The 27,198-nt window shown below is 43.3% G+C and overlaps 1 long non-coding RNA gene across 1 annotated transcript; it reads left to right on the top strand.

The window, feature by feature from the left end:
* On the top strand, positions 1-23,733 carry LOC106509109 (uncharacterized). The gene is made up of 3 exons (XR_001306376.3): positions 1-183; positions 15,533-15,668; positions 20,098-23,733. It is a non-coding gene; the product is annotated as an uncharacterized LOC106509109 (long non-coding RNA).
* Positions 23,734-27,198: the final 3,465 nt, after the last annotated feature.

Genomic DNA, 27,198 nt, shown 5'->3' with positions numbered 1-27,198 from the left:
AAGCAGATTAACATGCATGCTCAGTAGTCAGAAGGATCCTCACAGCAGTATCGCTTGTAGCAACCCTCAGGAGCCTGAATGAAGCTCTTGTTTGACTCTCTGAATCCTGCTGGTATGGATTTCCCAGATTGTATTTCCCCCGAGAAGCCTTGGTCCTCCCTGTTCTGCCAAGGAAAGCCAAAGGTGAGGAGGCCTTCCTTTCCCCACAGCTTTTCTCAATTCTTGATGCCAGTGGCTCCTGAGAGTGGTAGAACTAGTTTACACAAAAGCTAGCAAAAGAGTTTAATTGACTTCAGACATTTTTATTTCTCACAAATGCAAAACAACCTCAAAGATTTCAATTCTTACATTCCACACAGAAGTTAGAAGAAGTATGCAAATTATATATCCAGGAGTTCCCGACATGGTGCAGCAGAAATGAATCCGACTAAGAACCATGAGGTTGTGGGTGCGATCCCTGGCCTCGCTCAGTGGGTTAAGGATCTGGTGTTACTGTGAGCTGTGGTGTAGGTCACAGACATGGCTCGGATCTGGCATTGCTGTGGCTGTGGTGTAGGCCTGCTGCTGAAGCTCCAATTTGACCTCTAGCCTGGGAACTTCCATATGCCGCAGATGCGGCCCTAAAAAGGAAAAAAAAAATATATATATATATATATCTCCACATCCAAGGAGTTTCCTGGCCTCACTCAATGGGTTAAGTATCTGGCATTGTCGCAAGCTGCGGCATAGGTCGCTAATGTAGCTCAGATCTGCCATTGCTATCTGGCTATGGTGCAGGTTGGCAGCTGTATCATTGATTTGAACCCTAGCCTGGGAACTTCCATAAGCCACAGGTGCAGCTCAAAAAGGAAGGAAAGAAGGAAGGAAGGGACAGGGAAGCCATATAAAGGGTTGGTGAACACCAAATCCATTTAAATATAGACCAATACAAACTCTTGAACTGGTACCAAAGACAATGTTAATGTTAGAAACATATAGAAATAATAAAAGTTGTGGGAGAGAGAGTATGACGATGCGAGACCATGTGACCCATCTTTCATAGAAGGGGTCAATCAGTATATGAAATAGAAACACAACTCAAATAGGCTTAGTGACTTCCAAAACTCTTCCTAATCTTAAAGACATCTTTTAGGAGTTAATATTTCTTATAAAGAAGAAAACATTATTGGAAATTTAGCAATTCTTTCCACTTCAATTCTGTTTTCTATAAAATCCATGTTGTTTTCTTCAATGAAATCCTAGCGAAAGTAAATTGAAACTATTGAAACAAACTATTATTAAATTGAAACAAACTATTATTTGTTTGATGGTAAAGGAGCTTTTACATGTGACAATGTCACACCCATGGGATTAGGACAATACAGGTAAGTATTAAATACTGTTGATCCCCCTTTAAAATGTACATTGATTTCATTGTGTTCCATATCCACTAAGCCAGTGGTTTCAAATTATGAAACGCATCAAACTCTGCACTTAAAATGGGTGTATTTTATGGTATGTAATTTTACTTTGATAAAGTTTATTTAAAAGATTTTCTTAATTATGCATTTAAGTTTGGATTAGTGCACTGGAGTTTGCATTAAAAATCAGGGGAGAAATGAAAGTAAAGGTCAATGGCTTTCCCCTCCCCCAACTCCCACTCATGTCTATTTAATTAACCAGGGCATTTGGACATTTATTCTTTTACACAAAGACTTCCACATAGGGTTCCATAGCTTTAAGGAAGGGGGAAAAAAAAAAAGAATGCTACTGTTTAGAGATAGCAGTTGATCCGAATATAAACATAAATTGTGTAGATGGTGGGTAAGAGGAATAAGCTAACAAAGTAATTCCAGTGAATCAAAGGTAAACTGATATTTGAAGGAAATATGTCTGTATGAGACACACATTTCTGCTTTCCAGAATGGCTTCAACCCAGTCCTTCTTGGACAGATGGAGATGGTCTCCAGATGGCCTGTGGTGCTTCTGGATGTGTGATTGGGTCTCCCTGGGGCTTGGACAAGCCCCCGACTTGGCCTCCCCAACCTCCCCTTGGCCTGCTCAAGCAACCAAGAAGCCCACGCCAGGGTGTGGCTGGCCAGGGTCCTGGCAGCACAAAACCTTTTTAGTTTTCCTAACAATTTTTCCCCTCATCCTTGCAATGTTTTGGCAGCTGTGGTGCCTCTTTCTCTCCTCCCTTTCAACTTCCCTAGTGCTTCAAGCCACAGGGGAGACCCAAACCCTGCAGAACATCCCGGAATGCAAAGCATTTGCAATGACTCACAGCTGCAGACGTGCCAGCAGGGGCTGTTCCAGACCAGAGGGAAGGAGGGAGGAGGGGTCAGTGGCAGCAGCTGCAGAGCTTGTGTCAAAGGCTGGACCAGGGAAAGAGGAGCGACAGCACTGGCTGCAATGAGGAAAGAGAACTATGCGGAGAAAACTGTATGGGGACCACTCCTCTGCAGCGTCCCCACCCGCTTGCATAGAGCCCTCAGCTCCTCTAGCCACATCTGCTAAGTCTTAAACATTTTCACAGAAATAACAACCTGGAATATAGAGGATTGCAGGTTGGCTGCTGAAAACAATCCCTGACAGTCCTCCAACCAACAACCATAAAGAGCTGAGCCCACGGAGCTTTGCAGAACACTATTTTAAGATGCTCTTTAAAAATGCAGTGGGCGTTCTCTCCTTTTACACCAACAGAGGGGGCATTCACTGGCTTTTTCTTACTGCCTGAAAGCACTCCTTCCTTTTAAAGTCCTGGAGACAGCATTTGGTGTCAAAATACTACCCTCTTTTAAAAAAAATTTTATTAATAACTAAGAATAGAGAATACATTCATAATATTCATCCAAAATATTTGAAAAACTATAAAATAAGAAGTATGGTCTGTCTCCTTTCTGTCCACCCCAACCACCTAACTCTCCATCTTGGAAGCAAGCACTGTTATTTATTTCTGGCGTATTTTTCCAAAAGTGTTCCTTGCATGTACAAGCATGTCTGGTATATGTAAACTTTTATACAAATCGCATACATTACACAAAGTTCCGTTCTTTTTAACAACCTTGGAAAATTGTTTCATATCAGTACAAATAGAAGTCCCTCTGTCATCTGTTGCTTTTAACTAGATAATTAAACAGTAGCCTATTAATATGCATGGTTATTTTCAATATTTCCCTATTCAAAGCTGTGCTTCAGTGATTATCTGTGAACAGATATCATGTGCAGGTATTTGAGGTCAGATTTCTAGAGGTGGGGTTGCTATGCCATATTTTGACATTTTGATAGTTTTATTTTATTTTATTTTATTTTTGTCTTTTTGCCTTTTCTAGGGCCACTCCCGTGGTACATGGAGGTTACCAGGCCAGGGGTCTAATTGGAGCTGTAGCTGCCAGCCTACCCAGAGTCACAGCAACTCGGGATCCGAGCCACATCTGTGACCTATAGCACAGCTCATGGCAACGCTGGATCCTTAACCCATTGATTGAGGCCAGGGATCAAACCTGAAACCTCTTGGTTCCTAGTTGGATTCGTTAACCACTGCGCCACCATGGGAACTCCATTGATATTTTGACAAACTTCCCTCCATAGAGACTATACAAATGTATACTCACATCTGTGAGAGTTTCCCCTGTTCCTCAGCACAGGATCACCAACTTTTTTACTTTGGACAATTGGTAGGTTAAAAATTTTGTCTCATAATTTTAATTTAATTTCTTATTACAAATGAAGTTGAGTGTCTTTACCTATGTTTGAGAGCTCCTGGCATTTGCGTTCTGTGAACTACATTCTCTGCCCATCTCTACGGCATTGTTTGTTCTGATTCATTGAACTCTACAAATTAAGAAAATAGCCCTTTGTTGATGTGTATATAGGACATTTTTTTCCACTTGGTGTTTCTCTTCTCTCTGAACTTAGAATGCTTCTTTCATACAGAACTCTGGTTTTATGAACTTTGGCTTTATGTTGTCATTATCTTTTCATTCTAGTCATCCAGAGTATTTAGCATTTAAATTATATTTTCCCTAAAATTACAAAATTTCCCCCCATATGATTTCCTCAAAGATTTGTTTCTTTGTGGGAGTTTTTGTTGTGGCTCAGCAGTAATGAACCCGACTAGTATCCATGAGGATGCAGGTTCAATCCCTGGCCTCACTCAGTGGGTTAAGGATCCTGTGCTGCCATGAGCTATGGTGTATGTCACAGACGTGGCTTGGATCTGGTGTGGCTGTGGCTGTGACGTAGGCTGGCAGCTGCAACTCCGAATCATCGCCTAGCCTGGGAACTTCCATATGCCACAGGTGTAGCCCTAAAAAGAAAAAAAATTGTTATTTTGTGTCCAGCATTTTAATCTAATCCAGCCAGAATTTACTGTAGTAGCAGGATAAGTAGGGCTCCATCTATATCGCTCTCCAGACGGTGTTGTTCTAACACCATTTCCTAAAAAATCCAATCCTTATCCATTAAGCTGCTACCTCTATCAGAAGCTAAGTTTGAATATACATGTGTGTAGAAGTTTTTCATTGCTACACATCACCAGAAACATAAGGACAAAATAACATTTAGTATCTCAGAGTTTCTGTGGGTCAGGAATCCAGGCACAGATTTGCTGTGTCCTTCCTCTACTTCACAGCCGTTCACAAAGCTATAAAGTGTCAGCCAAAGCTGGGATCTCATCTGAGGCTGGCCTGATGAAGGATTAGCTTTCAAACTCACATTGCTGTTGGCAGGATTCAGTCCCCTGTAGGATGTTAGATTGAGGGCCTCAGCTTCTCGCTGGCTGGGTGGCAGAGGCCACTCTTAAGTTTCTTGCCATGTGGGCCTCTCCCATGGCAGCTCAGTTCATCAAGGCCAGCAAGGGAGAGAGTCAACAGAGTCTGCCAGCCTGATGGAAGTACAATGTACAGAAGCGACCTTCCATCACCTATGCCCTAACCTACCAGTTAGAAGCAAAGCACAGGCGCTATTCACACTCAAGGAGAAAAGATTACACACAGGATTAACTGGGTGCCATCCTAGAGTCTGTCTGCCCTCTGGGCCCCAGCGATTGGTGTCCCTCCCAAAGGCAAAATGCACCCACCTCTAGGGAGTTCCTGTTATGGCTCAGAGGGTTAAGAACCCGAGTAGTATCCATGAGGATGCAGGTTCGATCCCTGGCCTCAATCAGTGGATTAAGGATCCCGTGTTACTGTGGCTGGGGTGTAGGCTGGCAGCCACAACTCTGATTCAACCCTTAGCCTGGGAACTTCCATATGCCATGGACACGGCCCTTCAAAACCAAAAGAACAAAACAACCACCCACCTCTGAATTTCTCCAGAAGTCTCATCCCATTACAGTCTCACTTTGAGGTTCAGTACCTCAGCATCTAAATCAGTCCCAGATGGGGTTGAGGCTTCTCAGGTGTTGTTCATTAAGTCCAGGCCCCCCCCCAGAGCACAACTCCTCTCTGTGAACCTGTGAGACTGAGACAAGCCATCTGCCCATATACCCAGCAAACAATGGTGGCACAGGCCAAGGATGGCAGCTGGAGCCACTCCCACTCAAAAAGGGAGAAAATGGGAGGTGCAAAGACGTCACTGTCCAAAGAAATTTACAGACTTGGGTTTGTTCAGACTTTCCATAGCTCCATAGCAATATTATTTTATGCTGTGCATCTGTTCTTTCCTGTTCCTCTTTATAAATATAGTTTCTTTTTTTACTACTTTTATTATTTTTTTTTATTTCTTTTTTTGTCTTTTTTTTTTTTAGGGCTACATCCGTGGCGTATGGAAGTTCCCAGGCTAGGGGTTGAATCAGAGCCATTGCTGCCAGCCTACGCCACAGCAATACAGGATCCAAGCCACATCTGCAACCTACACCGCAGCTCAGAGCAACACGGGATCCTTATCCACTGAGCGATCCTTACCCCAGGGATTGAACCTGCGTCCTCATGGATCCTAGTCAGGTTTGTTACCACTGAACCATGAGGGGAGCTCCCTTGTTACTCTTCTTTTAATCACCACCACCCTCATCATCATCACTTACACTGTGCTTACAACTCCAAGTACTTTTCTAAGTACATCTCCTACTTGTTTAACGCTCACAACTCGACGAGGGTAGGTACTATTGTTCTTATTTTACTAAGAGCAAAATGAAGTCCAAGAGCATGCAGGTAGTAAGTGGCAGGGTCAGACATGAGGTGAGTATTTTTGGAAGAGCAGTTTGTAGGTTTGAGTACAGGAGGAACTACACTAGGGTTGTCAGCTGGTAAAAACTTTTCCACATTCTCAAGTTGTTCTCAAGTTTTATGCATGTACATGTGATGCTTTAGCCCTTTCTGCTCCCCAGTAAGCAGCACTCTGTAGGCTGTTCACAATTCATAGCTATTTTTTCCTACCCTGCTTCACAGACAGATGGCTGCCAGCAAATATAGCAAGGGAGCATGTTTCTTCTTTTACTCCGCCCTCCCCAGCCACTCCTCGGTGCCGCCTGGAAATTCCTGCAGCCAGCCTAAGCCAGCCTGTTCGCATCCCTTTCTGACAGGGGAGTGAAGAATTCTCCCTCACAGCCCAGGCATACCATTGGGGGAATCTGTATGGATCCCACATGTCCAGCCTCTGGGCACCTTCACCAGCCCTCATGGATCCTCGCTGCCCCTGGCAGCACTTCCTCGTTATTGTAGATGAGGGCTTGGCATTGTCACTTTCAGTCATCTACTCGGTACCATTCCCTCTTCCCTCCTTCTAATAGAACCCCAACTTTTTCGGGCATCTAACACCCCCACACAACCCAGGAGATTTAGGGGAAAGATGACTCCATCCCCTCTATTCTCAGTCAATGACTGGGCTGTAGTGGCCTGGGCCAATTTCAGTCATCCTTTTCCCTCATTCACCTGTGTTTGGTTCAGTAACTGAGGTTTGAGCCAAACAGCGCATGGCAATCTCTTTGGTTACTGTTATTGGTCCAGAGGCAGGCCTGTGAACCAAGTTGGCCCATCAGGACTTTTACTGGCTTTCTCAGAGGATGTGAGCCAGGAAATTGGCAGCCACAATAGAAACACAAGGGCAATCAGTCTTCAGATGAATCCTATGGACAACAGCGAAGAAAGGCAGAAAAAAATCTCAGTGACTAATGTCGTTGTGAGCCTGCCATATCTTTGGAGTTCCTATTATATGACTTAATACATTTCTTTATATTTTAAGCCTGCCTGAGTCAGACTTTCTGTTACTTGCTGTCAAAAGCTCCCTAATTAGTACAGAATTTTAAAAGTTGCCTAGTTTGGTCAAAGATGTATCTTGTATTTTTTATTATTTTAGCTTTTTCACTTAATTTTGAGGATGTTCAAAACTAACCAGTTATTCAGATTTCCTTCATGAACTCTACTAGTTCAAGCAGAATTTTAAACTATCAAGATGTATGAGTAAGATGTTCCCTTGTGGCGCAGCAGGTTAAGGGTCCAGAATTGCCACAACTGTGGCACAGATCACAACTGTGGCGTGGGTTCAATCCCTGGTCCAGGAACTTCCACATGCTGTGGGCATGGCCAAAAAAAAAAAAAGTTATGATTAGTTTCAGAACACTGAATAGCACTACCTGAGAAAGCTCAGCCTTGCAGTTAACTGTCAGACTCAAGGAAGCCGGGGGCATCCACAGCATTACATGTGTACCAGCCTCCTTAGACACACTACTTCCCACCATATTTCTGTCTTGACATGTCAGTCATCCACCACCTGGGGGGTTGTGAGGTGCTTGAGACAGGGGCTGGGTTCTCTTTGTCCAGTGTCTTAGTATAGGTTCTGCAACTTAAGAATGTGCCAGGCATAAAACCCTTTGATGTTCATTTCCAAATCTCAGAGTAATTCCACAGGCCCTTAAGTTGCTCGAGGTCTAAAAATTGAAATCATAATGACATTCTGAGTCAATAAGCAGGTGTTACATGGAGTAAAGTCTTCTCTGAATTTTCAAAACCCATTGCTATGGAGGGCAGTAGCAAGTGTTACCTCAGGGTTTCCCTCCCTCAATTACTCATTGTGTTGCATGAGCTGAGTTTGTTGTATATTTTTTTCTAAATGCCTGAGTGGTCCTTACTACTCTTCTTCTCCCAGAGAAAAATAAAGAATTTTTGTACTTCAAGCCCAGCCTGGAGGACAGATTTGAGTCCAGGGGAGGATGGGATAGAGGAAAGGTGGAAAGAGGCAGCTTTTACAGGTTTCCTGGAAGTGACAAAGATGGGACTCCACTTGCACAGCGTCTCAGACAAGGGCAGGAGGGGCTGCCTGTGTCTCTGGGGGTGAGTTCACCCGTCGGCAGAGAGGACTGAAGAGCCACCAAGTTGGCTCATATCAAAATGTCTGCATGGGTGACCCTGGAGGCCCAGCACTCAACAGCAGCAGCGAATAGAAAGGGCAGCCTTAGCATTGCCAATCTTGTTTCATCTCACGGTTTGTGATTTCAAGAAATCTTTCCCCACACATAGGTCACAAAGATCTACATTTTTTTTTTTCTATTAACTTCATGACAGCTTTGAAAATAAGTCTTTAACCCACTTGAAGCCAACATTGGTTAATTCAATAGATATTCAGTTTAATTTATCTGAATATATTGAACTAGTTTTCCCAGCTAGTAAACAGTTTATCCTTTCTCACACTTACATGTGGGGACCCAGTTTCAATCCTTCTCTGAGTTCTGTTTTTCTGTTCCAGTTGTCCATTTTGTCTGTTCTTATATGAATACCATAACGTTTGAATTTCCATGGCTCAGTGACTTTCAAATATTCCCTTTGCCTTTCTTTCTCAAAGTAGACTTAGCTAAATCATGAACTCATGTTTCCCAATAAATTTTAGGATAAATTTTCAGTGTTTCTCAAAAAACAGTCAGACCCTGCCATTTTGATAGAATTGAATTTAATTTATAGATAATTTAGAATCTGCATTTTCATTTTATGTCATTCTGTTCATAAGCATGAAATATCTCTTCGTTAATTCAGATCTTTTTTTTTTTTTAGTGCTGCACCTCTGGCATATGGAAGTTCCCAGATGACAGGTCAAGTTGGAGCTGCAACTGCCAGCTATGCCACAGCCACAGCAATGCCAGATCTGAGCCACATCTATGACCTACATCACAGCTCACAGCACACCAGATCCTTAATCCACTGAGTGAGGCAGGGGATCAAACCCTCGTCCTCATGGATATTAGTCAGGTTCTTAGCCTGCTGAGCCATGACGGAAACTCCTATTCAGATATTCTTTTACACCCTTTAATAGGGTTTAAATTTTTTCTTATAGAACTTTAATATATTCTTTGCCAATTCCCAGGTATCCTAATAGTTTTTGTTGCCAATGTGGAAATATATATTATTTTTCCTATTCTATATTTTCTAGCTGCTTATCGCTAGTATTAAAAAATGCTGTCAATTTTTGTCTCATTGATTATATATACTTTACAGGGGACAAGTTCCATGTACTATTCCCCGGGAGAGATTTTAGCAGATAGAAAAGGGGGAGGAAAAAGAACATGAAGATACATGTAAAACAAAAGTCTTCCCAAGAAGCCAAAATCCAGAGAAGAGGGCTTCCAGATGCTTTGGAAATCAATTTTATTACTTCATCTTTTTCCCTGAATTTTCATAAAATGATCTTAATTCTAGCCAACAGGCCAGCCTCTTCAGAAATGTGCCCTTCTTTCCTTTATGACTGGTCTCACCACCAGAATCCATCTGGAACCCTGTCCCCTCTCAGCACCGTTACCACTACCTCTGCCTCTATATCCCAAGTGCTCTTTTCCAGTCCAAGCAGTCACCTGTGGCAGTAGCTGTTCAGTTGGTCTTCCCACATTCAACCCTCCCTGATTCAGTATGTCCCATCAAATCTTTTTTTTTTTTTTTTTGCTTTTTAGGGCTGCACCAGCAGCATATGGAAGTTCCCAGGCTAGGGGGTTGAATCAGAGCTATAGCTGCCGGCCTTACACCACAGCCACAGCAACCTGGGATCCAAGCTGAGTCTGCAACCTATACTGCAGCTCACAGCAATGCCAGATCCTTAACCCACTGCGCAAGGCCAGGGATCGAACACACATCCTCATGGATCCTAGTCAGGTTCGTTAACCACTGAGCCACTAAGGAAGCTCCCTGTCCCATCAAATCTGTCTTTTCATCACGCCTTCCCTCTACTCAGAACTTTGCACTCAGGACCTCACCTCATTCAGATTAGAAGCCATATTCCTGAAGTTCCCTGGTGGCTCAGGGAGTTAAGGATCCATCGTTGTTGCTGCTGGGGCTCAGGTTTGATCCACATGCCCCAGGCATAATCAAAAAAAAAAAAAGAAAAGAAAAGAAAAAGGAAGAAGAAGCAAAAGCCAGAGTCCTTACTGTTGACCACAAGACTCCACAGGAGCAGGCTCCTTTTTTGCTCTCTGACCTCATCACCTACCCTGCTCCCTCCTACTCACTTTGTTCTAGCCACATTTCAAGTTGGCAAGCAAGCTGCAGCCTCAGGGTCTTGATAAATTATGCTTTGCTGCATAATAAGTTATCCCAACACTTGGCATCTTGAAATAATTAAGCTTTATTATTTATCAGTGTTTGAGGGTCAGAAAGCTGGGAGTGGCTAAACTGGGGGACTCCTGACTCAAGGTCTCTGATGAGGTTGCAGTCAAGCTTTCGGCTATGGTTACGGTGTCATCTGAAGGCTCCACTGGGGGAGGGTCTAAGCTCACTCATGAGGTTGTGGGCAGCTTCAGGTCCTCATGGATTTGGGACTGAGGGCCTCCTTTTCTCCCTGGCCACTGGCCAGGCATGGCCCTCAATTTCTTACCACATGAGCCTCTCTATGGAGCAGAGGGCAGCTCACTTCCCCAGGGAAAATGGTCTGAGATTACACCAGAGTAGAAGCTGTAATCTTTCTGGAGTTCCCATCATGGCGCAGTGGTTAATGAATCCAACTAGGAACCATGAGGTTGCAGGTTTGGTCCCTGCCCTTGCTCGGTGGGTTAAAGGATCCAGCGTTACCGTGAGCTGTGGTATAGGTTGCAGACGCAGCTCGGATCCTGCGTTGCTGTGGCTCTGGCGTAGGCTGGCAGCTACAGCTCCAATTAGACCCCTAGCCTGGGAACCTCCATATACTGAGGGAGCGGCCCAAGAAATGGCAAAAAGACAAGAAGACAAAAAAAAAAAAAAAAGGAAGAAGCTGTGATCTTTCTAAAACCTGATCTTAGAAGTAACATCCCATCAGTTCTGCTGTATTCTATTTATTTCAAATTTAGCTCACACTCCAGCGGAGGGGTCAAGCTCCACCTCTTTAAGAGCACCAAGCATTCTTAGACATATTTTTATTTTTATTTTGGCTGCACCCTCAGCCTGTGAAAGTTCCTGGGCCAGAGATCAAAGCCATGCCACAGAAGCAACCTGAGCCACTATGGTGACACCACCAGGTCCTTAACCCACTGTGGTACATGGGAATTCCTTGGACATATTTTTCTATAACCATCACAAAATCTTTGCAGCCATTCCATCTGCAAGGGGTCACTGCATGGCTGACTCCTCCTCTCATTCAGGTCTCTGCTTACCAGAGAGGCTTCCCATGACTTTCCTGTCTAAGGGTAGCATCATTCCTTGTCCCCTTCCTCTGGTTTTTCTCTTTATAGCCCTTATCATCTGACATATTAGGTTTTATTTGTTTATAATTTGTCTTCCCCTGGAATATTAGCTTGATAAAGGTAGGAACTTTGCTTTACTGGCTGTTAAATCCGTAGTCTCCTAGAGGTGTGATAAGCACTGAATGTAAATACTTGTAGGGAAAGAGGAGAGAGGGGAAAAGGACACCCCAGAAAAGGAGCCCCCATCCTTAGTGTCTGCCAGGTAAAGACTTGGCTCATATCAAGAGTCATGTGGCTCTGGTGACCCAGCCCCTTGGATCTGGAGGAATCCCTGGTGCCAGATGGAAGACCAGAAAGGAATCTGTGGCTTTTCTGTACATGAGGATTTGTGGTGGGTTGAATTGTGTCACCAAAAAATATATGTCCAAGCCCTAACCCCTAGTACCTGTGAATGTGACTCTCTTTGAAAATAAGGTCTCTACAGATGCAATCACATTAAAGATCTCAAGATCATCCTGGATTTAGGATGGGCCCTAAATTCAATAGCTGGTGTCTTGATAAAAGGAGAGGGAGATTCGAAACTCAGAGACACAGAGAGAAGAAGGCCAAGTGAAGGTGAAGCCAGAGACTGGATTTATGCTGCTGTAAACCAGGACCTAAGGCTACCAGAAGCCAGAGGGAGAAAGGCCAGATTTTCCTGCTAACACCTTGATTTCAGACTTCAGACCTGTAGAAGAAGACATTTCTATTGTTTCAAGCCAGCCAGTGTAAGGTCATTTGCTATGGCAGCCCTAGGAAACTAACACAGGATTTAAGCACTTCTCTGAGACCCTGTCCTTTGGGCCTCTGATTATAAGTGATTAAGAAGGAGCATCTCCACGACTTACATAAAAATTCAAGACTCAGATCATTTTTCATAATGTACATGCCAAATAAAACATTTTAAAAATCATATTGCTAACTACATACGTAACTTTAGGAAAAAAAAACAGCTTGCTTGAATGTGTTTAGACTTTCTCAATTCAGGATATGCATGAAAGGGTATCTTTTTTTTTTTTTTTTTTTTTTTTAGGGCTGCATTCACAGCATATGGCAGTTCCCAGCCTAGAGGTTGAATCAGAGCTACAGCTGCCAGCCTACATCACAGCCATAGAAATGCTGGATCCAAGCCACATCTGCGAACTTTACTACAGCTCATGGCAACTCCAGATCCTTAACCCACTGAGTGAGGCCAAAGATGGAACCGTCATCCTTACAGACACTAGGTGGATTCATTTCCACTGCACCACAGTGGGAACTCCAAGAAACGGCTTCATTTGATGCCTCTGCTGAAGGGGGTAAAGGTTGGAGAAACAAAGGGGGGAGGGAGTCATTTTGAAGTATATACATGCTTTTGTGCTACTTGAGGTTTTTCTTGTGCCTTCCTTAACACACAAGTGCACAAATAAGAAAAAAGTAACATAATATTCCTGTTGCTTCTATAAACTGTGATATAGTTTTCAGTTACGTAAGAGCACCTTTTAGCCAACAATTGCTTAATCAAAAACAAACATCTATCAAACGATTCATTTGTTTACATAAAGAACAGCAATACAAGCCGAGAATAGAATAGTGGTTACCAGGGGCAGAAAGTAGGGGGAATCAGGAGGTGCTGGCCAAAGGGTACACAGTTTCAGTTATGCAAGATGAGTAAGTTCTAGTGACCTGCCCTACAAGAGAGTGCACATAGTTAATAATACTGTTGTGCAAGTTTTTGTTTTTGTTTTTGTCTTTTCAGGGCCACACCTGCAACATATGGAGGTTCCCAGGCTAGGGGTCAAATCAGAGCTGTCAAATCAATTCGGGATCTGAGCCGAGTCTGCAACCTACAGCACAGCTCATGGCAACTCTGGATCCTTACCCACTGAGTGAGGCCAGGGATGGAACCTGTGTCCTGATGGATGCTAGTTGGGTTGTTACTGCTTCACCACAAATGGGAACTCCTACTGTTCTGCATATTCCAAAACTTGTTAAGAAGTTAGGTCTTAGGGTTCCCATCATGGCACAGTGGAAATGAATCCGACTAGGAATCACGAGGTGATGGTTTCCATCCCTGGCCTTGTTCGGTGGGTTAAGGATCCTGTGTTGCTATGTCTGTGGTGTAGGTTGACAGCCACAGCTCCAATTAGACCCCTAGCCTGGAAGCCTCCATATGCCGTGAGTACGGCCCTAAAAAGACAAAAGACCAGAAAAAAAAAAAACAGAAGTTAGAATTTAGGTCTTGTACTAAATGTTTTTAATCACAAAAGGGAAGAAGGGAATGTTCAGAGGTGATAGTTAAGTTTACAGTAGTGTTTGTTGTGGTGAGAGTTTCAAGGTTGTATACTTACTTTCTAAACTCATCAAGGTGTATACTGCAAATATGTACAACTTTTTTTGTATACCAAGCATACCTCAATTTAAAAACATTTTTTTTAAAGGACAGTGATAGGGAGTTCCCTTGTGGTGGGCACAGCGAGTGAGTTAAAGAGCTGGTGTTGCCACTGCAGCAGCTGGAGTCACTGCTGTGGCTCGTGTTCCATCCCCGGCCCCAGGGAACTTCCACATGACAAGCACTCAGCCAGAAAGAAAGAAAAGGAGAGTGATACTGCTAAAAATGTTTGTCACACAGTTGTGAGATTTCAGTCCTTTGTTATATTGCTGTTGCCTGAAATCTGTTTGCAGATCAAATCTGTCTTCCTCCATTTGTTTAATTTCTTTGCTATAACTGTGGATTGTTAGGGTATGTTTGCACCTTCCACAGTAAGAGTGAGTAAGAGTGAGGGCACGCTGGCATGGTACTTACCAGTAGACTCTTCAAAAAAGCAAAGACAGTGACCTTAGAATATAGGCCCTTTTTTTGTTTGTTTGTTTTTTCCAATAGCAAGCTGAGGCAGGCTTCTGTGTGAATGTTAAATTTAAGGATATTGATTATTGTGTCTCTCAATAAGTATTTTGGGAGACCCAAAATAAAACTGCACTCATTGGTATTCATATTCTTTCTTTCAATCAAGTGCATTGGCTTCATGTCCTTATAATATGTTAGAGGCTAAAGATAAAAACAATAAGGCAGGGAATCTGCTCTCAAGATGGCAACAGGCTTATAACCGAGAATGTATGATTCACTATGATGGGCATGGAAATAGCACACAGCAGCCCACATGAAAGCAGTGAATTGCCATGCCAGGGACCGTGGAGGAGCTTCAAGAGGAGAGCTCCTACAGTAAAAAATCATAGATTAATTTTCTTAATGGACCCATGACGGACTATATTATAATACTCCAACTAATTACCAAGCCATCTAAACAGAATTGCTTTTTTCTTCTCACATCATGAACATCTGTGATCCTTGGCCGTGTATATTCCTGATGTGCTCTTAGCAAATTTCAAAGACTTCATCGGGCTCATTCACATACATTGTGGGAGAATGATGGCCATCAAACAAAAGATATAAACTGGAAGCAGAGAGACCTTTCTCTGTAAGGAAAGTTAAATGAAGGAGCTAGACATTTTGCAATTCAAATTTGACATTCTTGGCTAATTCAGAATTTTAGTGATTTGGTCCACACACTGCACAACACTTTACAGTTCTCACTGTGGGAGCTGAACTTTAACTTTAGAAAACCATTTGGAGTGGTGTGGTTCTATCAAGAGTTCAGTCTTGATTTTTAAATTTTAAAATAAAAAAAATTCTTTTCAATTAAAGCATATTTTAGCACAAGCTTAGTACAAACCAGTTTTGCTAAAGGCCATCGTTTCCAGCCTGTGGCAGAGAAGTTGGCTGCTTCTCCTCTTCTTCCTGGGCACGTGGCCAGACCACATGTGGCAGCTCCCCTCTTGCAGACAGGAGCAGCCCTGCGACTGAATCCCAGCCAATGGGAGGAGCCTGGTGGTGTGTGTCACCACCAGGCCTGGCCCATTAAATCCCCGTTCTTGACCCTTCTTGCTCTTTGCCCTCTGCAGCTGGCTGGAATGCAGATGACCCCCACGACCACCTTGGAAGCCAGCAAAGCCTCCTTCAGCCCAGCTGCCCAGGAAGGAGCCCTACTGACCATGCAGTTCACTGGGTCCTATTCTGTGAACAAGAAGTAACTCTACGGTATTTGAGCCATTATATATTTTAGAGTCAATTTGTTACAGTAGCTGGCCTTTTCTAAGTCGTGCCTTTGCCTAGCAAAGGTCCTCTGTCTTACTTTTTCAGGGGAGGCAGGAGAAACACAGGAAAGGACAAGGTGAGGGCAATTGAATTATCATGTTTGTGCTGAGCCTCTGGCATTTGCTCCTTAAACCCATGCTCCATCCTTCCGGCCCCTGCTTTCAGTCCCTGGAGACTGACCCATATCTCTGGCCCTCTCAGCCCTCGGAGTGCCTGGGAGATGAGTGGGAGGGAAAGGGGGAAGTCAGGATATTCCGTGCACTGGTTTGCTCCCTGTGAGGTCCTAACCCAAGTTCACCGCCCCTCTCAATCAGGCATGGCTCTCTCACTGCTTCCGCATTCAAGTAGCTGTTCCCGCCTTCGTCCCTGTGGGCTTTGTCTTAGTCAGCCTGGCTTAGTCAGCCTCGGCTGCCATGACAAATACCATAGACTGTGTGGCTTCAACAGGAGAAATTTGTTTCTCATAGATCTGGAGGCCGGGAAGCCTGAGATCAGGATGTCAGCATGGTCTACTTCTGGTGGAAGCCCACTTCCTGTTCTGGCTTTCAGACAGCTGCCTTCTTGTTCTGTTCTCTCACGGGAGTGGCGGGGGCAAGGGCCGGGGGTGGTGGGGGGGCGGGGGCAAGCACTCTGGTCTCCTCATAGAAGTGGTGATCTCATCATAGTGACCCCTCCTGCTAACCTCATCTAAACCTAATTACCTCTCAAAGGCCCCGCCTCTTAATACCATCACATGGGGGTTGAGGGGCTTCAACATAAGCATGGAGGGTAGGGGAGTCACAGACCTTCAGTCCCAACTGGCTTAGGCGTGTACTGTCCACCAGGCTGCTGTGAGACCTGGGTCCCTATAGCATCCCTGCCCACACCTACCTTTCACCCACACCTGTGTATTGTCCCTCTGTAAATAACCCTACCTAGAATCAACCCACTTTGAACATGCCATCTGTTTCCTGTTAGCACTCCGACTGAGATAATATTGCTTTGTCTTAGCTCTCAAAAATAATAGTAACAAACACGGTACATATTACCAGAACCTAGCAAGGCAGTTGTACATTTAGGGCAATAACAGTCACAAGCAGTAATTCACAGGCAAAGTATGCCCTCTCCCTCTTCAGTGGTGGTGGAGCTCTCCCCACAACCCCAACCTAGTGTGTAAGTCCCCTTAGCCTTTATGGCAGAATTTGAGCACTTAGCCTGGCCCTTCCTCATCTGTTCTCCGTCTCCTCTCCAGCATTATCATTGCCATTGTCTTCCCCCTCGCCCCCCACCCCTACACCCACCCCCACCCCCATGCCAGGAGCTGGAAGAATCATGTGTCTGTGACTCTGCTCATCACATGCCCTCTCCTTGAATCCCCTCCTGTCTTCCTTTTCACTTCACACCTGGAAGTCTTAAAACTCAGCTTTCTCTCTCCTACTAGGGGAGTCCCGACCCCACAGCCACAGCCCTCCCCATGTATTGACATGCAAACCTTCCCAGGCTGGAGGCGCACCTGTCACACTGTCTCACACCACTTTCCTTACCTGCCTCCGGCCCACACTCCTGGATCATGATTCTCTTAAGGACTGGAGTTGACTGTTATTGTCTGTGTCCCACAGAAGGTACTTAATAAATGTTTGTTGAATGCACACCTCCAGTGGTTTTAGGCTTTTGTTCAAAACTTGCACCTGCACTGGACTTTCTGTAGGGGACCTGAGTAAAGCTGGGACCAGGATAGGGGCGTGTTTCCTCCCTGTGTCTCCTCTGCAAGAGCTAGAGGCTTGGAGGAGAGTCTGTTTCTCTCCCAGAGTCTCTGGCCTTCCCCTTTCCCTGTGGAACGAAGATGGAACTCACCACCCCTTCCTTTAATAAGTTCAACTCACCACAAACTCCCGATGCATAGGATCTGAGTTACTCAAGTTTTGCATTATACACCTTTAGTCTTCTTTTAAAATTTAGTTTTCTGAATAGGTAATGCATTTCATAGGCCAAAACCAAAATGCATAAAAAGTTATGTGGTCTCCCCTCATCCAATCCATGTTCCCATTAACCCAGGTCCTACCCTTCATTTATAACCACTCTTCTTAATTTCTTACATATATGAAATTCTAGAGTTGTCTGATGCACAGACAAGCACATTTCAATACATGCTTATACTTCTCTCGACTAAAGTGTAACACTTTTTTAAAGCTACCATGTTTGAGGAAACTTTCCTTACCTGTTCATAACTTGATTCCTCATTCTTTGGCACAGCTGTACAGTATTTCAATAAATAGATGTATCATAATTTACTTAACTAAACTTTCATTTAGAGACATTTGAGTTGCTTCTAATCTTTGTTGTCAGTAATGCCTATAATGGTGCATATCGAAATTTTTTCTTTTTTTTAATTGAAGTATGGTTGATTTACAATATTGTATTAGTTTCAAGAGCACAGCAAAGTGATTTGGTTATATATATCTACATTTAAAAAAATTCTTTTCTGGAGTTCTTGTCATGGCTCAGTGGTTAATGAATTTGACTAGGAACCATGAGGTTGCGGGTTCAATCCATGGCCTTGCTCAGCGGGTTTAAGGATCCAGCACTACTGTGAGCTGTGGTGTAGGTTGCAGACATGATTCAGATCCTGCATTGCTGTGGCTGTGGTGTAGGCCAGCGGTTACAGCTCCGATTAGACCCCTAGCCTGGGAACCTCCATATGCCGCTGGTGTGGCCCTAGAAAAGGCAAAACGACAAAAAAAGAAAATACTCTTTTCCATTATATATATGTGTGTGTGTGTGTATATACATATAATGTCTTTTTAGGACTGCACCCAAGGCATATGGAGGTTCCCAGCCACAGCAATGTGGGATCTGAACTTCTTCTGCGACTTATACCACAGCTTATGGCAATACCAGATCCTTAACCCACTGAGCAAGGACAGGAATTGAACCTGTGTCCTCATGAATACTAGTCGGCTTCGTTATTTTAAAAAATTCTTTTCCATTATAAGATATTTAATGAGTGAATTCTTGTTGTTTATTTTATATATGGTTGTGAGCATCTGTTAATCCCATATTCCCAATTTGTCCCTCCCCCCTCCCCTTTGGTAACCATAAGTTTGTTTTTTATGATAATGATGTACAATCTTGATATGATGCTATATGATTCAATGTATAATTCTTTTAACATTTTGACTTTATACTTTATTTCAAAAAAACTTTTCATCTGTGGGTTAATCAATACCTGACATTTGCTAAAGGATAAATTAAGGTTTGACCACAAATCAATGACCTGAAAAAGTTATTTAATTTTATGAAAAATTATTCAGCTTTATGAGTTCACTTCTGGGCATTTATCCATAAGAATGTTGGACGATATAGTAGAGTATGAGTTCATTTCAGTGGAGCAGGCGTATGTGTAAACTTTGCAGTTTTTGCCAAGGTCATTTGGACAAAGCAGCATGCTGGGGTTCCCCTTGGGAAAAAACTCAGTCATTTTGGCACTTTTGACGATCAAATACTTTGATATTGCTTGAGATGCTAATGTGCTGTATTCAGCCGAGGTTTAAAAAAAGAGGAAGGAGTCAGAGTGTCCGTCCACATCCAGAGCCCTGTGGGACTTTGGAGGAAGGCATAATGCATCAGGGTCAAGACCATGCTCCTTCCAGAGGCTGAGAGGTCACCTGGGGGTTCCTTGTCAGCTCCCCAGTACAGAACAGACATGCGTGGGATCCCGGATATGTGTCCTCTACATGTCTGCTGCTGTACAGGCCAGCGTCCCCTTTGGCCACAGGGAGTTCCATCCAGGTGCCCCATCCTTTGTGGCTGGTTGGCAGGGTTGACGAGAAAGGAGAGCTTTTGGGGACGGCACAGCTCCATCATCAGCAGGAGGGCAGTGAGGGGCAGGAAAGGGCCAATCAATAAGACCAGAACTTACTAAAGGCTTGTCAGAGCTCGTTTCTTCAAAGCAGAGCAATGGATCTGATGAAGCTGTTCAGCCTAAACAGTGTCTGGCATTTAGACCAAACCGTAAAACCAGACACATCTCCCCTCAGGAAGGCTGGACCTCCAGGCCCTCTGAGGACCCTCAGTGAGGCCATGCCACCCTCTGTCAAACCTTGTTCATGGGGCCTTGAGACCACACTCCTCCAAAGCAGCGAGGGGCTCCATTTCCTTTATCTCTTTACATGTATATTTTATACTTTCCAGAGTGAAGGTCTTCTGACTTAAGAAAATGAAAGAAAAGAAAAAGATGGAGGTAAAATCAGAAGTCTAAATTGGAACTATTGCTGAAGAATGCAGGTTTAAAGCCTTTTGAGGAATAGTTTTCACAAACCTTGGTGTTATTTTGATGATTAGCCTTTCTAACCTTTTCTGAGTTTCTGGTAATAGTATTATATCTATTTTATAGGTTTCTGGAACTGTTCCTCAATTAACTCATTCCACCTCTTCCCATCTCACCAGTCATCAGTTTGGAAAACCTGCATTACATTTCTGACACTTACTAGGTAAAAGCGTTAAATTATATTGAGGATTCCATGTGTGTTTATTTCCTGCACTTCCCAGTTCCCATTCCAGTCACCTGGGGATGCATCCACGAGCAAAATCAATGAAGTCATGTCTACCAATTTCTCCACTGAAGGATGGGGTGGTACATGAATGGTTTTGTATGATCAATAGTTGAACACAGGTCAGTTTAATAAACTGATTTCCAGTGCTTCTCAAGTTCAGATATGGCCCTGAGAGAAAGGTGAGCCCTTCTGTTAAGCCCTTCTGTTAACTGTTTTTTTCTTCTTTCTCCTCCTTCAATTTTCCCAAACATCACCTTGACCTTCCTCCACCACACACACACATACACACACACCTGTCTTTGTAAACCTCATGCAATTAAGTGCTTAATTAATATCGTGTGAAAATATTTGTATGTTTCACTTATCTGTTGCCGTGTAACAAACAGCCCCATAACATAGTGGCTTAAAACAGCCATTTTATTTGCTCAGGACTGGGTGGATCAGGAATTTGGGCTAGGCTCAGCTGGGTGGTCCTACTTCAAATGACATTACTTATGGGGCTGCATTGGTAGGAATTTGGTCAAGGCTGGAGTGTTCAAGGTATCTTCAAGCCTCTCTCCACTGGTCTCTCTCCAGCACAGCAGGGGGCCTTCTTACAGGACAGCTGACTTCCAAGACGGAAGACCAGCCTTGGAAATTACACATCACTTCTGCCACATTTTATTGGTCAAAATAGGTCCCAGAGCCAGCGTAGATTCAAAGGAAGAGGAAACATAGGCCACCTCTTGTTGGGGGAATGGCAAGGTCACAATGCAAATGTGCATGTGGGAGAGAAGACATCATTGCAGCCAGTCATCTTTGGGAGCATGAACTACTGTACAGACCTGTTTTATGTTAGTTGGTGACTCACTGTCACCCCAGCTGTGGTTAGTAGTAACGAATGTAGGATTAATTTATTCATTTTCTCTCTGTGTGTCTTTCTGCTTTTTACTAATTAGTACCTCAGCTATAAAGGATATTTTGAACTATAATCCTGAGTTCCATCATTATCTGTCAGTATTTTCTCTACCACGGCACAAGAGGTGATTCTGGCTAGCTTAAACAGAGGGAGTTTTTGTTGGTTCACCAGTTAATTGATGGAAGATAGGAAAGTTGGAGAACTAGATTCAGAATATGGACGAAACGTAAGGAAGGCTTGGTGGAAGGCATAGCCATGTTGACCCTTCTGTGACACTCTGGGCGGGACACTGCTGCTGGTGCTGTACACACTGCACAGTAGACTGCTGCCATGGGGCTCTCACTGCCATTGTGCCTGTGCCCCAGGCTTTGATTCTTCCTCTGTGGCTCCCAGTCCTGAGTAGGAACAATCCATTGACAATCTGTATGTTTCTTCATTGACCAGGAAGAGGGGAGATGCTTCCTTCCAGGTCAATGGTTGTGGCTGAGGGTATTCTGCCTCTTACCTAGACTTACATGATGGGGTGTACCCCAGATACAAAGAGTTCAGTACCTAGTACTGAACATCTAGTAGTCATTACTGACAATAGTAAATTGTCCGACCAGCTCCTGCTACTTCTGTGACCTCCACACCTATTCACTCTGCTGCAGGCTCAGTGCAAAACACCATGCACACTCCTGCCTCAGGGCCTTTGTACATGCCATTTTCACATCTAAAGTGTTCTCCAAATATCTGCAAGATGCCTTCCCACCTTAATCAAATCTTTACACAAACATCACACTCTCATAAGGCCTTTTAATGCCATTCTATTTATTTATTTATTTCTCTTTTTTTTTTTTGCCTTTTTCTAGGGCTGCACCTACAGCACATGAAGTTTCCCAGGCTAGGGGTCCAATAAGAGCTGCAGTCGCTGGCCTACGCCACAGCCACAGGAATGCAGGATCTGAACCACGTCTGCAACCTACACCAAAGCCCACGGCAACACCTGATCCTTAACCCACTGAGTGAGACCAGGGATCAAGCCCGCAACCTCATGGTTCCTAGTCGGATTCATTAACCACTGAACCACGACGGGAACTCCAATTGCCATTTTATTTAAAAATGTACACTACACTTCTTAGTTCCTCATCCCTGCTACTTTTTTTTTTTCTTTTTAATTGTTAACATTATCTAACATAGAATTTGTGTATATTCTCTTTCCCCTAAGATGTAAGCTCCATGGGGCCAAGAATTTTAGTCTGTTTTGATCAATGCTGTATCCCTAGTATCTCGAAGAGTGCCTGGAAAATACTAAGTGTTCGATAAACATGTCTTGCTTAAAATGAATGCAGAGCCAATATCTGCACAATCCCTTTGAAATCCCTTTGGAACACATTTGTTGTATGATTGACAATGATTCGTCTGAGATTTTAATCACCCTACCAATAGATCTGTCTAGAATGTGTTGTTCTCATTTTAATTTGTTGTACAAGGCAAAAATGAAAAATTTCAATAGGTTAAAAAATTGTGTAATTTATTGTTTCTTTTCCTTCAACCAGGCTTATCCCTCCACCTAGAAGGAAATTAGATGAGTGAGACAAGCATCAGTTGTTATAAAACCATACCTTATGCATTGTTCTCTTCTCAGAGTTTCTAAATTGATATTTGGCTGATTTATTGCACTACTTTTCAGGGTATTGCTGCAAGGTTAATACTTTTCAAGGTCATCCCTTTTCTCCTGCATTCAGAAAGACAGGAAGCTGGTCTGTTTCCAGTTTGCAGGGATGGATGAGTCCTCAGGAGCTGCTGCGAGCAAAGCAGCACCACAGTGAGCTTTACTCACCGTGAAGTCCCAGGAGGCAAAACATCAGGCCCCTCCCAGAGACGAAGGCATTGATCATGGCCAAGTGGTCATTAGTGAGTCAAAAACAGAGACTGAGTATCTACTGGGCAAAGCTGTGCTGGGTCTTCCCTTTCTGTAGTTTGCTGTCCGGCCTTCTATCAGCAGAGGAGTTCATCGGGCCCTGCCCTGTGCACACTTGGGCAAACAGGAAGTAGAAGGGAGAGGATCCAGCCCGCTTTAACTAGCACTTCAGGACATTTCATGTTTGTGTGCCTGGCAGGGGGCCTGGTTTTAGTGGCCCTGTTTCAAATGATAGCACATTTCCCTGTTTGTAGAATAAGAGGTGAAGAAGAACTGTCATTTATTCATTCGCAGAACACATTCAAATAAATGCAGTGTTTCCGTAAATAGGATGGTCTCTATGTCCACAAGAAGAAATCGATTTAAACAGATGGATTTTTGGGGTTAAGAAATTTTTTAATTTTTAGGAGTTCCTGTCGTGGCTCAGCTGCTTATGAACCCCACTAGCATCCATGAGGATGTGGGTTTGATCCCTGGCCTTTCTCAGTGGGTTAAGGATCTGGTATTGCCGTGAGCTGTGGGGTAGGTCACAGATGTGGCTCAGATCCTGAGTTTCTGTGGCTGTAGCGTAGGCTGGCGGACTACAGCTCCATTGGACCCCTAGCCTGGGAATCTCCATATGCTGTGGGTGCAGCCCAAAAAAGACAAAAAAAAAAAAAAAAAAAAAGAAAGAAATTTTTTAATTTTTAAAACTAGAGAAAACTGCAGCCAATGCAATACAAACCCATATTCCTACCATTCAGAATTATCAACAATTACCAGTTTGTCTTATTTTGCTTCCAGCCTTAAAAAAAGAGAAATCTATATAGTACATAATGGAAATTAGAGTAATATCAGAGTTCCCTTTGTGGCTTAGTGAGTTAAAAACCCAACTAGTATCCATGAGGATGCAGGTTTGATCCCTGGCCTTGCCCAGTGGGTTAAAAGATCCAGCATTGCTGCAGCTACGATGTAGGTTGAAGATATGGCTCAGATCTGGTGTTGCTGTGGCAGTGGCATAGGCTGCAGCTGCAGCTCTGATTCCACCCCTAACCTAGAAACTTCCATATGCCACAGGTGCAACCCTTAAAAAGCAAAAAAAAAGCAAAAAAAAAAAAAAAAAAAAGGAAAGAAAGAAAGAAGAGTAATATATAAGAGCTTGCAGTAAAAGTAAGCCCCCTGCCCAGACCAATGATCTTTTTCCTCTGAGGCAACCTCTATTATAGATCTCTTCTATTTCCTTACAGATATATTCTATGCACATGTAAGCCTGTATGTAAATGCATTCTCCCTTTCTCTTTGTCTTTCACTAATAGATGCTCACAATACACAACCTTCTGTATCTTACTTTTTTTTCAATTAATATGTCTTGGAGACTGTTGAAATAGAAGAGTTATGTTTATTTGTTTGTTTCGGGCATGGCCGTGGCATGTGGAAATTCCCAGGCCAGGGATCAAACCTGTCCCAAAGCAGCAATCAAAGTCACTTCAGTGACAACACCATATCCTTAACACCCTGTGCGCCACAGATCTCCAAAACAGGAGAGTTTTTAAGTCGAACATAAGAAAGTACTTTTTAGCTGCCATGATGATAAAATTCTGGAATGAGTCACTAAAACTGATAATATTAATTTCAGCTCTCTCAAGCCACCACTGGCAACATATATGCACAGGCTGAGGTTCCTGAGAAGCCAGCTCTGATATGGAGATTAGTATGCAGGGATTTCACTACGAAGTACTCTTAGAATCAACACCTACAGAAGAGAAGAGAAGAAGAGAAAAAAGCAGAAATGAGCAGAAAGTTCAGGTTGCAGTGCAGTCTCAGCTAAGGCCTCATGACCCTTGGGGAGCTGAAGCTGGAATGGCCCTTCCGAGTTGTCCTGAATCAGGAAGGCGTCCAGGCCTTTATACCTCCACATCAATCAGTCTCAGGATGTACGTGGCCCTGGGGAGGGTGTGACCTTGGACTTCATGGTCACGCCAGCCAAGACAATTTCCAGAGAAGGAAGGCCAACAGCTAAGGGCTCCCTGCCAAGGGCACTCCCCAAACGGTGGTGGGTGGTGGGGGGGGGAGGGGAGGAAGTTCTTCATCCCTGAAGGAGGATCTGGGTAAAGCATCACAGGATCCACAATTAACAACAACAACAAAAAAAGAGTTCCTGTCGTGGCTCAGTGGTTAATGAATCCGTCTAGGAACCACGAGGTTGTGGGTTCAATCCCTGGCCTTGCTCAGTGGGTTAAGGATCTGGCACTGCCATGAGCTGTGGTGTAGGTCACATATACGGCTCAGATCCCAAGTTGCTGTGGCTCTGGCATAGGCGGGCAGCTACAGCTCCGATTAGACCCCTAGCCTGGGAATCTCCAAATGCCGAGGGAGCAGCCCTAGAAAAAGACAAAAAGACCTCCCAGAAATCTTATTTTTAGGACTTCATTTCATAGTATTAGAAGTGAAATTTCATAATATGTACAATTAACTTTCAAATGGTTCCAGAAAATATATCTGTGGGAATCTGAGAAAGGGGAAGAGAGAACACAAATGTACAAAATGGTAACAATGAGAGAATCTAAGCAGAAGATACATGGGTATTCATAGCATTGTTCTTAGGATTTTTCTGTGGCACTGTTGACATAGTATAAGAGGTCATATTTGGAACCCAAATGTTAGAACTGAGTGACATGATTTGTTAAAGACACATTTTATAACCCTCTAAGGTCATTATGATAGAGCTTCATGGTGATGTAATTAGATCGGGGGTGGGGGGTGTTACAAAAAACTTGGTGAATCCGCATTCAGGTCTCCTCCCAAATTGTCTTTTCGGGCAGAAAGGACTTCCCACCAACCCTTAGATGGGCCTTTAGAAGGACAATGGGAGATTTGATAAGACTTGCTCTCTGTGCATCATTGTAAAGAAAAAGTACCTGAAACTTACAAATAAAACAGAAAGTACTATGTGCCCTTTCAGTATTCTCCTAGAGCATCATCTCTAACAAGATCACCTAACAAGCCTGACTGTTTAGGAAATGTAACTTTGTTTGGTTGACCATTTACTGTTGATTAGAACCCAGACTCTCTAAAGTTAAATATTATCATAGAAAATTGATCATGAGTTTTGTCCAGTCAATAAGACAACCTCAAAGGTTATGGCTTTATTGTCCTTAAAACATTTACCAATTTTGTATCTAATTCTGGCGTCTTATTCCAGCATTCTTTTTTACATCAATCCTATATATCAGCTTCCTACATCCTCTTTGTATCGATTTCACCATCTTACTATTTCATTTACTAATAAGGTAAACAAATTTTTGACATGTGCTTATTACATATTTATAGGAAAGTCATGTTTTTGAAAATTATATTGTGACCTCCCCTAGATTGCTATGTCCTAGTATCTTTTGTTTAAAAAAAAAAAAAAAAAAGATGTGTTCCTGGAGTTCCTGCTGTGGTGCTGTGGGTTAAGGATCAGGTGTTGCCAAAGCTGTAGGGGAGGTTGCAGCTGCAGCATAGGTCACTGTTACAGCTCAGATTTGATCTCTGACCTGGGAACTTCCATGTCCACAAGTTTGGCCAAAAAAGAAAAAAAAAAATGTGTTCCTTTTGCTTATCACCATAAATTTTCTTCTTAGAATTTGTAAGTCATGGAGTTCCTGTTGTGGCTCAGTGGTAACGAGCCCAGTTAGTATCCATGAGGTTGCAGGTTTGATCCCTGGCCTTGTTCAGTGGGTTAAGGATCCAGAGTTGCTGCAAGCTGTGGCACAGGTCACAGACACGGCTCAGATTTAGTGTTTCTGTGGCTGTGGTGTAGGCTGACAGCTTCAGCTCTGATCCAACCCCTAGCCTGGGAACTTCCATATATCATGGGTACAGCCCTAGAAAGACAAAAAAAAAAAGAATTTATAGGTCAGAATATTCTTTTATGCCAAGCCTCACCCCTGTCTTTCAAGGGACAACTCTGATGGAGTTTTCTGTGGTTTCAACTGACAGCATTCTCCTTGAAATTACACATTCCCCCCTGTACTTCAGGGGACCTGCAACTCCAACTCCCCCGACCAAAAAAAAAAAAAAAAAAAAAAAAAAAAAAAAATCCAGGAATCCAATAAAATTAGCTGCACAATTATATTCATGAAAATAAAATATCTAAAAACACAAGGCAAATAGCCACAT

The sequence above is a fragment of the Sus scrofa genome, chromosome 1 (assembly GCF_054392235.1).
Source record: "Sus scrofa isolate SSC_HxYL_T2T_F1_AM1 chromosome 1, Sscrofa_HxYL_maternal_Yorkshire_Landrace_v2.0, whole genome shotgun sequence".
Lineage (NCBI taxonomy): Eukaryota > Metazoa > Chordata > Mammalia > Artiodactyla > Suidae > Sus > Sus scrofa.
Note: the sequence above shows the minus strand (reverse complement) of the source record. Positions and strands in the feature narration are given on the sequence as shown.